The 14,386-nt window shown below is 48.5% G+C and overlaps 1 long non-coding RNA gene and 1 other non-coding gene across 2 annotated transcripts; both read right to left on the reverse strand.

Moving 5' to 3' along the window:
- Window positions 1–749: 749 nt before the first annotated feature.
- On the reverse strand, window positions 750–834 carry TRNAR-UCG. Its single transcript has one exon. It is a non-coding gene; the product is annotated as a tRNA-Arg (tRNA).
- Window positions 835–9,518: 8,684 nt separating this feature from the next.
- On the reverse strand, window positions 9,519–12,688 carry LOC123597617. The gene is made up of 3 exons (XR_006712176.1): window positions 11,870–12,688; window positions 11,342–11,420; window positions 9,519–9,645 (listed from the first exon to the last, which is right to left on the reverse strand). It is a non-coding gene; the product is annotated as an uncharacterized LOC123597617 (long non-coding RNA).
- Between the last annotated feature and the right edge of the window lie 1,698 nt (window positions 12,689–14,386).

Consider the following 14,386-nt stretch of genomic DNA (forward strand, 5'->3'; position numbering starts at 1 on the left):
TTCCAGAAGCGATGTTTGCACAAGCCCGAATGCTCTCGGAAGCACGGCTCTCTGTAAATACAGAGTTTTATTATTAGAAGATGATGAATTTTTAAAATGCCAATTCTGGCCTTTTCGCCGTGACAGAGTGTGACTCAAGTCTGCATACACTTGGCTCCTTCTTCGCCAGAAACCTCACGGGTCTCGGCTCCAGGCCGAGGACGTGACTTTGTGCAGCGGTCGAGGCTACGATGCCCAGGGGGGATCAGGGACATCCTGTGAATGATGGAGCCCACGCAGCCACCCAACTCCTGGGAATGCCCAGGAATATTCGTCCAGCATGGCTTGTCAAGAAAAAGCAGAAAAATCTGTATTTTGTGTAAAATGTCCTGCATGTTAAATATCGGCCTCCAATTCAAAAGTTAAAAAAGAACACCGTGAGGCCCTAACATGACACATCAGAGGGGCAGGTTCACTCTCCTCCCACCCCGCCTGCCAGCTGGCTTCTGATCTACGGCAACTTTGCCCTAATGTCCAGTTCAGCACTTGGACCGGATTGCTGGAAGGAGAGCTATGGTCTCGAGGAAGTGAGCCTTGGCCACCCAGGGGAGGGCAAGGTCTGTGCTGTGCATATTTTATTTTATTTTTAATTTTTTTAATGTTTATTTATTTTTGAGAGAGAGAGGCAGAGTGTGAATGGGAGAGAGGCAGAGAGAGAGAGGGAGACACAGAATCCGAAGCAGCCTCCAAGCTCTGAGCTGTCAGCACAGAGCCCGACGTGGGGCTCGAACCCACGAACCGTGAGATCACGACCTGAGCCGAAGTCGGGTGCTCAACCGACTGAGCCACCCAGGCACCTCTGTGCATATTTTCAACTACTGCTTCTTAGCATTTTCAGCTTCACATAATTCTTCCTTTAATGTTTTCAGTCGTAGGGCTTGTCCCAATTCAGGCTTATGCTCTATGGCACGACTCTTCGCCAGACAGGAAGACTGTGGTTGAGACCACACACGGAGCCTGTGCAGTGCCACAGGTCTGGGGTCAAATCCTAACCCGTCACTTCTTGGCCGTGCGATTTGGACAAATCACTGAACCTTTCTCTGTCCGGCAGAGTGAAACCCCGGCTACAGGATCTCCATGTCCTCAGTGCCTCCTGCTCCTAACACACAACCCCAGGGCGTGCGGAAAGCCAGGTGGACGACCCTTGGAGAGCGAAAAGTAAAAGACCAGAATCAGCCGGCATTTTGGGCCCATCCACAATGCTCAGCGGATTGCTGATCGAACCTAGAAACAATTTGCCACATGCCTTACTGGCCTCTTTTAGCGACGGGATCAAATACGCTTACGAAGACAAAGTTTGGGGCATGGAGCCCCCATAACCATCGGGCCCTGTGTGGGCATCAAGTGATTCCTTCTCTTGGGTGGAGACTGTTTCCTTTCTGCCTGCTGGGCTTGCACCAGAGAGCTTGACGGGACCCTTTCCCATGGTGCACATATTTCCACCTCAGCTCACAGTTGTCTGCAGACATTAGAATATACGCTGGTTGGACAGCGGGCAGACCATCATCTGGCTCATCCTTGGACCTCCTTCCTCCTCATCAGCCTGCCCCGTGGCTGCCAAGTGGTCATGCAAAAACAAACAAACAAACAAACAACAACAACAACAAAAAAAACCACACCCCTCCAGAAACAAGAAGCTACTAATTGAAGCCTGGGCCAAGGTGCATTAACACCGTCATACCCACGTTCTCTCCCAATCCCACTCTAGCCGTTGTCCACTGATAGTTTTCCTGTCCTCCACTTGGAAGCTCTCCGTGATATCAATGATTGCCTCCAGTGTCAGATTATCATCTGTCTTCCTCATTACACTATAGATTCCTTGGGTGCCCATAAAACTTTCAACATGAAACTTTGGAAATCAGGGACTTTGAGGAATAGGAACTGGGTATTTATTTATTTGAGAGAGAGAGAGAGAGAGAGAGAGAGAGCATGCACGAACCAGAGAGAGGGGCAGAGGAGAGAGAGAGACTCTCGACCAAGCTCCACACTCAGGATGGAGGGCTCAATCCAACGCCCCCGGGATCATGATCGGAGCCAAAATCCAGAGCCAGACGCTCAACTGGCTGAGCCACCCAGGTGCCCCGAGAGACTGGGCTGCCTGTGTTGTAGATGTTCCTCAGCTCCTATAGAAATCCAGGAAAAAAAACCCAGAAGGTCTAAGACGGGAAAAGACCTTCGCGTTTGCCGCACGCCTGCACCAAGAGCCCAGAGAGCAGGGCCCGAACGTGCCGGGATGCCAGCGCCACTGAGTCAGGTCTGCTGGCAGTGACGGGCATTGGGCTGGCTCTTTCGGGGGCAGGGGGAGGGGGCAGCAAGCTGACGTGGAGTCAGGGACCGGAAGCTGTGAACAGAACACCTGCTGGCCCTGGAACAAAAGCACCGCTGGGGCCGTCACCGCGGGGAGAAAAGCTGGGCGACCGCTGGCCTTTTCCGTGGTACCTGAACAAACTGTAACTATTTTCTTTTTTTTTTTTTTTTAATTTTTTTTTTTTCAACGTTTATTTATTTTTGGGACAGAGAGAGACAGAGCATGAATGGGGGAGGGGCAGAGAGAGAGGGAGACACAGAATCGGAAACAGGCTCCAGGTTCTGAGCCATCAGCCCAGAGCCCGACGCGGGGCTCGAACTCACGGACCGCGAGATCGTGACCTGGCTGAAGTCGGACGCTTAACCGACTGCGCCACCCAGGCGCCCCAAACTGTAACTATTTTCAAGGTGTTTGTGGGACTCTAAAGTATGTTCTGGCTGATGACATCTTTCGAAGTATAACGAATTGCACGGTTCTGTTGCTAGAGTGTGACTTTCTGGGTATGTGCTATGGAGAGCTTCCGAGAACCAGTGATCTCACGTTCATGCATTCATTCGTCAACCATGTGAGGCGCTGTGCTCCGTAGTACAGGAATACTAAGAGGAGCTTAAAGTCAATGGGAGGGGGAGGGACGCAATTTGGTCTTAAAGATTGAATAGGACTTTAGCAGATAGACATGAGTTGGGGAGAGGAAGGCACAGGACTGAAAGTCAAACTCTGAAGAGATGGAAAGATATGACAGAAGCACAAGGGTCTTCAAAGTTCAGGGGCGCCTGGGTGGCGCAGTTGGTTAAGCGTCCGACTTCAGCTCAGGTCACGATCTCGCGGTCCGTGAGTTCGAGCCCCGCGTCGGGCTCTGGGCTGATGGCTCAGAGCCTGGAGCCTGTTTCCGATTCTGTGTCTCCCTCTCTCTCTGCCCCTCCCCCATTCATGCTCTGTCTCTCTCTGTCTCAAAAATAAATAAACGTTAAAAAAAATTAAAAAAAAAACCATTTGAGATGATCTATAATTGGGCAGTATTTGAACAGAGTGCTTCTGGAGTAAATATCTTTTTTTTACTTCTAATTTATAATACAGTAGTTATCGGCCAATGCTCAAAAAGTAATTGGAGTGATTTACAATGCGAAGTCTTTATTCTCAGCATCAGAGAAGGTGTCATTATCAGATGTTCCAGCAGAAGATGTTGGCAGTCCAGCCACGGCCCTCACCATTCCTGCACTTAGCCATTTCCCACTGTCCCTTCTACGGCTCTGCTGATGGGCTTTCAGCCAATGAAAGAAAACAGGGGATAAATCCCCTAACTTCCTCGGGTATGACAGCTCGGAGATGCATTTGACACTGTCTCCTGGAGTCCCCCAACAAGATTGACCCCCAACTGCCCACAACAGCATCTTGCTCATTAATGCCCTCTGTATTGGCCTCCTTCCCTTCTCTTCCTCACTTCTCCACTTACCTCCTGCGATCCCCTCAAACGTAACCCTATCTGCATTCAAATCTTTGTCTCGGGGTCTTTTTCGGGATGGACTCCCATGTTGCGGACTGAACTGTGTCTCCCCCAAATCGCATGCTGAAGTTCTGATCTCTGCTCCCCCATCTCTGCACGCGACCTTTTTTGGAAATAGGATCTTTGCAAATGAAATCAAGTTACGCTGAGGTCACCCTGGATCGGGGTAGGGCCCTCATGACTGGCTCCTTACAAGAAGAGAAGAGTCACAGACACACACAGGGAGACGGCCGTGAGAAGACAGAGACAGAGACCGGAGCGATGCATGCGTGTGCCCGGGAACGCTAAGGATTGTCAGTAGTCATCAGAAACTACAATAAATGCACACACAGGATTCTCTGAGGATTTCCCCCAAGGAACCAGTTCTGCCAACACCCCAAGTTTGGACTTCTGGTCTTGTGAACTATGAGAGAATAAATTCCTGTTCATTTAATACATCCGGTTTGTGGTCTTCTGTTAGAGCTCCCTAGGAAACTAATACACTGACCCATGATAAAAGTGAATGTTTCCTTCTTCTGGATTTTCTACGAGTCTGGGGCTCTTTGGCTATGTGCTTCAGAGTCTCTTACTGCAGGAATCCACGCTGTTCCTGGTCAGGGGGTCAGACTGTGATGTCAGGAGAGATCGGGCAGATAGGAATGGAAGAAAGGGATGAATGGACTCTTCTGAGTCCTCCTGGGTGATTACAGCCACTGAAAATAATAATGTGGCCATATTTTACAACCAGAAAGATCTGGAAATGGCTGGTGCTTCTGCAACATTCGTGGATCTCCTCTACCCGCTCACATAATCAAGCTTGCACAGCTTTTAAGTGCTAAGGTATGTTGTTCCCCATCTTTAGGTGGATCACAGCACTAATTAAATGCTGGCATAGGAGTCTGTATAACTTTGAACTTGCTTGTCACAAATTATACATTCCAAATCTTCTGGCTGTGTGCATTTCTATTCCATTTCTAGAAAGAAAAAGAAAGAGAGAGAAAGAAAGAAAGAAAGAAGAAAGAAGGAAGGAAGGAAGGAAAGAGAAGAACGAAAGAAAGAAAAAGAAAGAAAAAAAGAAAGAAGGAAGGAAAGAAAGAAGAAGGAAGGAAGGAAGGAAATAAAGAGAAAGAAAAAAGGAAAGAAAGAAAAAAGAAAGAAGGAAGGAAGGAAAGAAAGAAGAAAGAAGGAAGGAAGGAAGGAGAAGAAAGAAAGAAAGAAAGAAAAAAAGGAAGAAGGAAGGAAAGAAAGAAGGAGGGAAGGAAATAAAGAGAAAGAAAAAAGGAAAGAAAGAAAAAAAGAAAGAAGGAAGGAAGGAAAGAAAGAAGGAAGAAAGGAGAAGAAAGAAAGAAAGGAAGAAAAAGAAAGAAAAAAAGAAGGAAGAAAGAAGGAAGGAAGGAAAGAAAGAAAAAGAAAAAAGGAAAGAAAGAAAAAGAAAGAAGGAAGGAAGGAAGGAAAGAGAAGAAAAGAGGAAAGAAAGAAAGAAAAAAGGAAGGAAAGGAAGAAGGAAGGAAGGAAAGAGAAGAAAGAAAGAAAAAGAAAGAGGGAAGGAAAGAAAGAAGAAGGAAGGAAGGAAAGAAAAAGAAGGAAGGAAGGAAGAAAGAAGGAAGGAAAGAAAAAGAAAGAAAAAGGAAAGAAAGAAAGAAAGAAAGAAAGAAAGAAAGAGAAAGAAAGAAAGAAAGAAAGAAAGGGAGGGAGGGAAGGAGGAAGGAAGAAAGAAAGAGCAAGTCACTGAGTCTCTTGAAAATTATCTCAATCTTTTATCAAAACCCAATTCCAGTTTTCAAACCTTCAGAGGTTTCTATCTTCTTTTATCCCACTTTATTGAGCCGGCTGCCTCCTCCCTAACTTGCATGTCAGTCTTTTTCTGTAAGAAATAAATCTACCTCTAAGGGTTTGACCTTGAGCTTGGAAGATGGAGGAAGCACAGAGGGAAATAAGTACAGCCTGACAGAGACGATGCAAACCCACTCTTGAGGCTCCGGGAGAAGGAGGGGGGAGCGCCTCGTGTGTTCTGGTACCACTGAGTTTTTCTCCCGGACTTTCGCCCCCTAGGCTGGAGTCATCAGCTGGGTACCCAAAGCAAAACCCTGTGTGGGCCTGTGGCTGAAAGTGGCCACACCAATTTGGAAGTCTCTTTTAGAGATCTGATCCTGCCATGCTGCAGACAAGGGTTGCCATGGTAACTCTCCAGGGGGCATTTTCAACCAGACAGAGACATTCCAACACGCAGAGACGGGTGGTTAAGAAAATCTATCGTGACATCGAGTTGGCGTTTTAATTTGAGGCAGAGTCAGAAACTCTGCCTGCAGCTCGGAGTGACCCTCTGAGCAGGAGAAGGCAAGTGATCAAAGTAATCTGTCATGTCTGTAATCAGACCCCCAAAGCGGGGAGGGCGCTGTCTGGAAGCCCTCTGGGGGAGGTCTCTCCACAAGAGTGAAGCCCAGCCAGCTATAGCCTCTGCAAGTACTGTTAAGAGCCCAAGTCGATGATGTTGTTCTTCCCCACCAGGGAGGCCAGCATGGTCTTTCTTTTCCTGACTCGCTTACCCTCCCCGTCTCCCTCCCAGAAATCTTCCTGCCTTTCCAGGTTCTTTCTCTCTTGGCTGAGCTGCCATATCAGATTTCGGATGCATTTGGCCATGGAGTTCAGTCCTAGCCGCGGGACCTTGTTCGCTCACCCCTCTGGGCCACAACTTCTGTGCCCGTGGTGGTGGACACTATTGTAAACAGCGAATAGGGAGACATCTGTAAACGGCTTAACACAAAAGGAGCACAGAGCTACCCAACAAACGGCTGCTTCTCCTCTTACAACTTTTCCTTAGTCTTCGTGCGAAGAAGAGTGACTCTAAATTAGAGAAGAATATGTCCCTCTAGTTCTGTGGGTACTTGGCTAAGATAGACGAGTTCGATGGTAGTTACTTTTCAGTTGGAGGAGGGACTCTCCTAGGATAAAGGCACAACATCCCGAGAAAGCTGGAAAGGGACAGGCAGAAATAACACTCAACAGGGGCACCGGGGTAGCCCTGTGGCTTGAGTGTCCGACACCTGATTTTGGCTTAGGTCGTGATCTCCCGGTTTGTGAGATTGAGCCCGTCGCCCCCACCCCACCCCCCAACCTCAGGCTTGCGCTGACCGCATGGAACCTGCTTGGGATTCTCTCTCTCCCTCTCTGCCCGTCACCTCCTCTCGCATGCAGACACGTGCATGTGCTCGCTCTCAGAAAGAAATGAACTTAAAAAAATACATAGATCACTGAACAAAATCTTGCTATGACCCTTTCTAGTGAGTCTGGGGCGCTGGGGGTGGGGGTAGGAGGAAGTGCAAGTGTCTCCGGTAACACAGCAACGTGAATGCACCAGAGGCCACTGGTCTGTATGCTTAAAAATGATGAAGCTGGCAAATTTCATGTCATGTGTATTTTTAACCATAATTTTGAAAAGATGTGTCACAAGTGATTTCCTGAGCGTTTTATTCCAGACTTGGTTTGTTTGTTGTTTTTTTTTTAAGTAATGCAATTAACGCATTAAGCTAAGGGGGGAAAAAAAATCCATTTAGGTTGGTTTTTTTTTTTTTTTTTTTGGGGGGGTTAATGACAGCAGTGGTATCCTTAATGCAGATGGATTCACAAAGAAAAAGGCACTGTAAACTTTGAAAAGCCAGTGAAAGAATGAAAAGTTATTAAATCCCCCAAATCACAAACCTCTTTTCTGATCCCTTTGAACTTGGATCTTAGGCTACTTTGAAAACACGGGGTTTGGTTTCCTTTCTGTGTCCATATTTCGCCCCCAAAGGTAAATTTAATCTGCATGAAATTGCAGTCATTACCCAGCCGTGTGTCTGATGGGGTTGGCTTCTGTCGGGGCTGGAAAACATTGGAGGGCTTCTGGCTTCTCCTGCTACCCAGGCATCCACTCCAGGGAACGCAGCCACCTTCCCAAAGAAGGCGGAAAATTTCTGTCATAAAGGTGGCTCGAAGGGTGGCTGTATTAAATTACCCCTTAAAATGGCAGGTGCAGTAAATTATTTAATGAATCTTCCGCTGCAGCGTTTGGGCTTTTGTTTTCTTCAAATTAAAAATGAAGGGGGGGGGGGCGGGGTGGAAAAAGCAATTTCAGTGAGACGCTGCTCAATGTTTTTCAAGCCTGTGGAATTTCACTGACACCTCCACCCCCAGAAACAAGCATGTCAATCACAGACTCAGGAGCTGAGAGGGGAAGAGCTTTCCAGAGCGGCTCTGACCCAAGGCGTGAGGACAGGCGCTGGCAGTCACCAAAGGGGTTTCTGCTGTTCTGGGAGCCAAAGAGGCCAGATGTTTGAGGCCACTCATGGGCGCAGGAAGGGACGGTGAACACTGACCCTGTGAGCAAGGGTGGGTGAAGGGTGTGAGCAAGGGACGGTGAACACTCACCCTGTGAGCAAGGGTGAGGCTGTTCCTGCCCCCTGGCTCAGCGGCTCCCTGGAAGGGGGGAGGAAAGAGCACTTCTCCGCGTCCTATGCGTGACGCGTCGTCCTTGTACCTTACCTGTGAGTTTTCACATCAGCCTCGGGGAGAAGGTACCCACAAGTAGAAAATGGCTCAGAGTGAGCGAGCAACTTACCGAAGTGGTGATTCCACATGGTAGACTTTGGGACCGGGAGGACTCCAGAGCGCTCCCTCCTTCCATCAGACAAGAAGTTCCGTTCTGCAACCTGGGAGGAGGGGGTGTTCAGTTTAGGGAGGACGGTATGGGGCAAAAAGCAGCAAGGAGATTCAGTGCTGCTAAAAAAAAAAAAAAAAAAAGCAAGAACCCCATGAAGGCCAAGTTTGGGCAGGGGGAGGGGGGGCTTGAGTTTAGGGTGAGGCTTCCTGCTTGTGTTGAGTAATTAATTAATGGGGAGCCATTGAGGATGTATGAGAAAGGGAGTGCCCATGCCAGATCTTCAGGAGGTTCCTCCAGCCACAGTCTAGGGGGCAGACTCACATGGAAGGACTTCAGAAGGATGTCAGTGGTTTGGCGGTGAGTTGGCTTCAGGGTGTGGACTTTCTCTGTTTTCTTATTTTTTTTTAATTTTTTTTTAATGTTTATTTATTTTTGACAGGGAGAAAGGCAGAGCATGAGCAGGGGAGGGGCAGAGAGAGAGAGGGAGACACAGAATCCAAAGCAGGCTCCAGGCTCTGAGCTGTCAGCCCAGAGCCCGACGCGGGGCTCGAACTCACGGACCGCGAGATCGTGACCTGAGCCCAAGTCGGACGCTCAACCGACTGAGCCACCCAGGCGCCCCAATGTTTTCTGAGCGGTTACACTTTCTCCCTTCTGCACACATCCCTCCGGAGAAGGAGGCAGCATAGCGAGCTGGTCACAAGCTCGGCCTCTTTTTTGCTGTGTGAGTTGGAGCAAAGTCCTTCCCTTATCTGGGTTTACTTTCCTCTTCTAGAAAATGGGAAAAATAAGACGTGCTTCACAGGGCTGCCGTGAAAGATACAGGAGAACAAAGTTATTTAACACTTGGCAGCATGATACACACTTAATAACTGACTGCCGTTATTATCGCTCTTACGCATAGATAGCAGCCCTTTGCACTTTGGCAAGCAGGCCTGATCAGAATGGAAACCGTAAAGTAAGTGAAATTAACCTTTGGTCCTTTCCACCCCTTCCCCCCAGACCCCCAAGCTCCCAAAACTCATTTGGTGGCACAATCGGACCTGAAGTCAAGGGAGCCTAGCAACAGACTTCATCTGAGTGTGAAACTCATCCAATGTTGCTGCTGAAGTTCCATGTGTGTGATGTGGGGGCCTAGGTGCCCAGGTGTTTGGTCAATCACTAGTCTCGAAGTTGCTGTGAAGGTAAATTTAATATGATTAATGCCGGCAATCAGCTGTTTTTTTCTATTTACTTACTTATTTATTTATTTAATGTGTATCTATTTTTGAGAGAGAGAGAGAGAGAGTGGGGGAAGGGCAGAGAGAGGGGGCAGAGGATCCGAAGCAGGCTCTGCACTCACGGCAGAGAGCCTGATGCGGGGCTCTCGAACTCATGAACCATGAGATCATGATCTGGGCCTAAAGTCAGATGCTTAACACACTGAGCCACCCAGGCACCCCGTTATTTTTAATTACTTATTTTAAATTTTTCTTTTTTTGTTTTTAATTTTGTTTTTGAGAGAGGGAATGAGAGAGCGAGAGAGAGAGAGACAGAATGTGAGCAGAGGAGGAGCAGAGAGAAAGAGGAGACACAGAATCCGAAGCAGGCTCCAGGCTCTGAGCCATCAGCACAGAGCCCGATGCAGGGCCCAAACCCACAAACTGTGAGATCGCAACTAGAGCCGAAGTCAGGCGCTTAACCAACTGAGCCACCCTGGTGCCCTTAAGATTTTCATTTTAAGTAAACTCCATGCCACATGTGGGGCTCGAACTCACAACCCCGAGATCAAGAGTCATATGCTCTACCGACTGAGCCGGCCAGGCACCCCTCAGCTGACTTTAAATCAAGGAGATTGCAATCAATAATACGGGTGGGCCTCTGAACTGTTGTGCTCAGGCTGCCACAGTAAAAGACCACTGACCGGGGAGCTTCAGCAGCAGAAATTTATTTCTCAAGGCTCGAAACCCAAGATCAAGGTGTCAATAGGTTTGGTTCCTCCTGAGGCCTCTCTCCTTGGCTCTCAGATGGCCTCCCTCTTCCTGAGTCCTCACATGGCCTTTTCTCTGCGCATCCCTCCCTGGTGTTCCTTCCTTTTCCAATAAGGATGCCAGTCCGGTTGGATGAGGGCCCCCAACCCTGTGACCTCATCTAATCTGAATTACGTCTTGAGAGATCCTATTTCCAAATACAGTTAGACCCTAAACAGAAGCATTCTGGGAGGACACAATTCAGTCCACGTCATTCTCCCCCAGTCAGTTGAAGGCCTTAAGAGGAAATATCGAGGATTCTCGAAGAAGATGGAATTTTGCCTCCGGACTACAACATAGCAATCCTGCCTCAGTTTCCAGCCTTCCATCCTGTGCTGCAAATTTTGGACTTACCAGCCCCTACAATCCCATAAACCAGTTCCTTAAATCCAATCTCTTTATGTCTGTCTGTCTCGATCTATCTACCTACCTACCTACCTATCTCACACGTATGCGGTATATAACTCAGGGTAGAATGGACTGGGGCTGAATGTGGGCCAATGTTGACTCTCCAGAGTAGCTCACTGAACAGAAGTCCTTAATCAGTAGGGCCTGTCTTTTGAAAGTGAGCCCCATTTGAGCCAGTGGAAACCCTTCTGTGTAATTTGCCTAGAAAACACATTTTCTCAGTCTTTGGTGATCAGTCCTTCCTGCCACTTTCTCTTGTCCGTGGGACTTCCAAATGATCTCAGTTGTAACTCCAAGCTACTAATTAAGTCCGTTAAACACAGTGAGTTTTCTGCCTCCAGCAGTGCTATAGAAATCGAGGGTTTTGCTGGTAAGTGACTAATCTGCCTGAATATATTAATTGTTGCGTGAACTGCTAGAGCTGTGAGAACAGTCTAAAAACATCCTAAGAATACCTTGATAATGAAACATCTCCTCCGTGATTGCCCTTTTCATGGTCAGAAGAACGGAAAATACCCAAAAGAAAGCCTCCACCTGTATCAACACAAGCGTATCAAAAACAGAATGCATGGGTGTGCTTTCGTATTTGTCTCTGTGAGGACTGGCTGGGGTGTCTTATAGCAGTGACCTCCCCCAATCCCCAAAAGTGCCCGGTCAATGTCCAGTGAATGAGCAAACGAACGTCCTTCCTCTCCCCTCCCTTCCATCCTTGATTTTGTTTTGAATGAAGGGGAATAGCTCCTTGGCTACAGGTAGTGCCCTTAGGTCTTGTGAGAAAAGTTTGGGGGAGCCGTTTATGATAGAGTCCGGAAGAACTCCTGCTGGGGCAGCCACTCAGACACCCCATTTTGCCAACTGAAAACTCCGCCCCGTGCCGCCCAGGCAATCTGTGGCCAAGGTCAGAACAGGAGTTCTTCCTTGCAAACGTTCAAGTGATGTAGGCTTCGCCATTAGGAGCAGTTTGAGGGGGAGCTAAAACTCACCTCCCTGGGTGGGAGCAGACACATGAAAACTTTCAGAGAGGAAAGGTCGAGCCGGTCCTCCAGCAAGAGGGCACCATCTAGAGACAGAGAGAGACAGTGAGAGACCAAGGAGCCAGCGACTGGCAAGAGCCGTCTAAGCATCGGGCGGAATGGTGAGCTGTTCAGGTCCTGGCATCTGGAGGGCAGGTGTGAGCTGGGCAGGGGGCCAAGGACACTCTGTGGACGATCTGAAGTCCTGGGATGAACTGTGCCTCTCTCACGGTGATTTGGAGGCAATCCTGGGCCAAGGTCATGTGCCAGTGAGGCAGGGAAGTACAACCTGCAGAGGCAGGGGCCTTGGGAAGAGCACCCGAGATGGGAAAAGTGGTCAGGTGGCTTTGGAGACCGATAGGCCTGGGTGCAAATTCCAGTTCCAGCATATTTCTTGCCATATGGCTCTGGGTGCGTTCCTTACTTTCTTTGAACCTCTGTTCTACCGAGTGGGATTTAACCACGTCTCACAAGGCTGATGTGAAGATTTAGGAGAAAATACGTGCAAATTGGTAAAGCGCTGTGCTCGGTGCATGGTGGGTAACAAGTGCTCACAATGTGAGTGTCCTTTCATCCTTTCTCCTGCTCTGATTTCCTCCAGGCTCACCTACGCGCGCACACACACACACACACACACACACGGCAATGAAAAAATTCTTAGTTTTAAAGAAGTACCATTCTTACCTTAGGAGCCTTTAGACATGTCTTCCAACTTTTTTGGTTACAGACCACAGTCAGAAATACATCTGAACAAAACCACGTGTGGGCTGGTGGTGGAGAATGGGTGCAAGCACCAAGCTGCACCCCGTCACGTAGAACATGCAGGAATCACAGATCCAATAGCCCTCTCCTGTGTGCCAGAGAAACCCCTCTGTAGGCGTGCCGGGGAAATGAGGGAGAAGGTTCCGGAGCAGCACTGTTTGTAAACACCCAATCTGGAACGACTCTCGTGTCCACCAGCCCCAGGATGGTGCCGGTATCATGGTGCAATCCTACGAAGAAAGCTACACGCCAGTGAAATGCTTGAGCTACAGGTGAACGTGCCGACGAGAGAAAAATCTCAGGAACACAGCCTTGAGGGGAAGAAGCAAATCCCAGGAGAACTCGTAGGAAGAGCTCAAAGGCAGACCAAACTCAGTGTTCTTCCTGATGTAGATGTGGGGGGCAAAACTGTGACCAAAGCCAGGGGATGATTACTGTAAAAGTCAGGAGTGCGGCTGCTTCTGGGGGCCGGGAAGGGGAATGAGGTGAGGAGGGTCAGACAGACGGTTTCTTTTTAAATTTTTTATGTTTTATTTATTTTTGAGAGCAAGAGAGACAGAGCACGAGCGGAGGAGGGGCAGAGAGAGAGAGGGAGACAGAATCTGAAACAGGCTCCAAGCTCTGAGCTGTCAGCACAGAGTCCGACACGGGGCTTGAACTCACAGACCGCAAGATCACGACGTGAGCCAAGTTGGACGCTTAACCGACTGAGCCGCCCAGGTGCCTCCAGACAGACGGTTTCTAAGGTCTCAGCTCTGTCCTCGTTCTCAGTCACAGTGGGGGAAACTTAGGAGTTGGTCTAATGAGTCTTTAAAATAGAAATTGTATATATGCTGCTGGGGGTTTAACAATACGTCACAGTTAAAATAAAGGTTAAAAAATAAACAGAAATACATTCGTGCCCCCTCATCAGTACACACGTTTATGTATCTGTGTGCGTGTGTTTATACCAAAATGAAAATTTCACAAAGAAACCAACCTTTTTATGGGCTGTGTACTCCTGTACGTCTACTCTATTCTCTTTGGTTCGATTCTATTTTCTAATGCAGTTGTAACCTACTAAACTGATTTCAGAAGCCCCTAGTGGATCATGACCACAGTTTAAGAACACTGCCTCAGCCTGATGACACATACCAACATTCCCCCTTGCCCAGATGCGAAAGGCTGTTTGAAATATTTGGCAAAGCCCAAAGTGGCAAAGACAGACCTTGTTCTTGGAAGGGATTTACCGCTTTTGATCAGCCATTTGCGTTTCAACGGCACAGCTTTTCCTCTGGGAAGCCTGGGGGGGGGGGGGGCGGTGCGGGGAAGTGACTGCTGGTTATGGTGCTGCCGAATCAGTCACCCTTGTCATGGGATTCGAACAGCTGAGGAAGGAGAAGGCTGAATGCAACAGTTTGGAGGCTGCGTCCCTGGGGTGCAATAACAGTGTTTCCAAGAGACAAACCAAAGCGCATCATCAGGAAATACACAATGGATGCTACGTACCTAGGCAGCGGGGAGTGAGAATTGCAGCAGCGCATCTAAAGGACAGGAATGCTGAGATAAGAATGGAGTGGAACAGGGCATCCCCTAGAAGAGCATTTTGTTCAGTCGCTGCCCTGTGGTGGCTGGCAAATCATGTGGAGGGAGCAGCTTGCGGGTGAGGGAGCTGCTCGCTGGCCAGATAACAGAGCGGCAGTAGGAACAATCGACAGACAACCGGTGAGCACTCCTTTAGTGTCT

This window comes from Leopardus geoffroyi, chromosome A1 (assembly GCF_018350155.1).
Source record: "Leopardus geoffroyi isolate Oge1 chromosome A1, O.geoffroyi_Oge1_pat1.0, whole genome shotgun sequence".
NCBI classification, from domain to species: Eukaryota; Metazoa; Chordata; class Mammalia; order Carnivora; family Felidae; genus Leopardus; species Leopardus geoffroyi.